The following is a 2,561-nucleotide window of genomic DNA, read 5'->3' as shown; positions in this document are numbered from 1 at the left end:
AAAGATTAATCTAGGTTACCAAACTCTTTAGAACCATTTGAACTTAGGTCTATCTCAATCCAATTTTAAAACCCTTTTAAAAAACTCGAGTTCACCTTAAGTCCGTATGTAACTCTTAATTATTGATATTAGGTCTAATTTCCTTTATAACACTTATAATTGGAAACAACCACCACAATGCGAAGCTAGCACATGCAAGGCATTCATAATGCTTATAAATATCCTAAGTGTCATGTTCAATGCATTGTCCATTCATTGCTACTTCTTTTATATAACACTTTTACAAAACAACAATGAAACAAGCAAAACATGCTTCCATTCACCCTTAGAATATAACACTTATAATACAAGGATGATGCATAATAATGCTCACTACATGCAAAATATAACTCTTATATTTCGTGATGCATGCACATGCTTTCAAATAATTTCTTCATGCTCAATTATAACATTTATAATACATGATGCATGAATAATTGCACAACCTAAGGTGGGTTTTGAACTATATGTCAAATACTTTGGCATATAAACACCATACATCATATGTATAATAAACAAATATTGATGAACCGGGTGAAAATTGCCTTAAAATCACAAAAGGAAAGCTAACTATTACAAAGACAAAGAGTCTCCAGTTCAAACAGACAAACCGGATCTTGAACCGCTTAGGCAAAGCATTGCATCTCCAACCATCGTGTACTAAGCTCCTCACGATTGTCTACACGATAAAACAATTGCTTTTCTCTATCATTTACCAGCGCTCTCAGAGCTAGATGATCATTTAGTATTTACTACAGGATCGTTTAACTATTACTACACAAACACATACCTTTACTAAGCAATAAAGCTTGAGGTATACGATTTCTTAGCGTGCTCCACACAATGCCTGCCTTCCTCGATCGTCTAAACGACTACGATGCCGCAAAGCACCATCGCCTAAGCGATCGTTTAGCTAGTACCTCCGTATCACATACGCGCGATCGTGTAGGTAGTAACTAAGCAATGAAGCTTGCTAACTACACGATCATCTAGCACGCGCCTTTTACTAAACGATGAGCATCGCATGCTTCCACTACGATTATCTACCTCCAGCGCCTACGCGATCACGCAACCAACGCTATGCGATACGACCAACACTCGGTCTTCTTCTTCATTGAGAACAACATCTCCATGCTTCGAAGCTTCAGCACGAACGATTCGATGAACTCAAACTCTTTGAATTACAGACTCGATTGTTAAGTTAATTACGCCCAAAAACACAGGGGCCCTTACAATTAACACTTTGTAATGACAGAGAGCTTTAACAAACAAAAAATTAAACCCGAAACATTCATCAACTCAACCACAAATGCATAAAACAATTAACCACAAATGCATTAACTCACCATGACTGCAAAATGAAGTTCAAAACAGAGTTGTAATTTGGAATATCAAAACAACCCAAGCTCATATCCAATTGAAGGAAATCAAACTTGAGATTTCCATGAGCAGCGAAAAATAGATCATTCCAAATAACAATCATGTATGAAAATTAAAATTACAGTTGTAAACAAAACATGTGATTATGCAATTGTTACAGAAATTACAGCATGAAAACTACAAATGAACAAGGCAAAAGTTATAGAAATTTGAAGAATCATCTCCACACTTCTTGCTCACGAACACTGAAACACAAAAACCTCAAGCGCTCGAACAACACGATCGCTCCACAGCACAAACACCGTGTACTCGTCCTCTACGATCGCCTCGGTCACAAACTCCTCAGTAACACGAATGCTCCGGAATCAGCCCTTGAGGGAGCAATCTCTCTACTTATTCCTGCTTCGGAAAAGGAGTGAATTCCATCTTGTGGATTGAGTTCCCAGCTCCCAGGTCAGACAAGTCCCAAAAAGGTAGGCATATTGAGTTGGCAATCTGGCCACTCTCACCCATACTAATCAAAGGACCGCCCTCAAAGGCAGGAGTTCCCAAAACACTCAAGATTGAGGTCGTGTCACCTATGGTTATTTAGGTGAGATGTAAGCTCTAGTATGAACGACGTTATATACAGAGTCTAGTCATCTCGTGGTCCTGGTCTTATACAAAGTCTTTGTATATGACACCCCATTTGCTCGCACGTCTCCACATGAATGATCAAGATCTATCATCTGTAGTAGTTTACAACACTTGCAAACCACTACAAAGCGGGCCGTACTCGTAGTGTCACCAGGATCAGGTATCCCACCTTAAACCTTATACTACAGACCTATTTAGGTTATCACTTAAGGCATGATCCACTTGTATATCACATATACATGCTTAAGTTCACATAAGATAACCAAGAAGCTTTTTTTATTGGATATGAGTAAATGCCAGAATTAAATAGCACTTATTTTATTCATTAAACAATGTGTATCTTTACAAAACAACGAGACTCTGGGAGAATTAGGATACCAATCCCAATAGTTTTTCCCTTAAGTGCTGACTCTAGGTCTTGAACAAGGGGTCCCACCCTCTCATTAGCCCGAGAAGAACTCGGTTTGTTGATCGGATTACAAATCAATTGTTCATTAGAGGATCAG

The sequence above is a fragment of the Benincasa hispida genome, unplaced genomic scaffold, assembly GCF_009727055.1.
Source record: "Benincasa hispida cultivar B227 unplaced genomic scaffold, ASM972705v1 Contig62, whole genome shotgun sequence".
In the NCBI taxonomy this organism is placed as follows: Eukaryota; Viridiplantae; Streptophyta; class Magnoliopsida; order Cucurbitales; family Cucurbitaceae; genus Benincasa; species Benincasa hispida.
The sequence above is the reverse complement of the archived record's forward strand: the minus strand, read 5'-3'. Positions refer to the sequence as shown.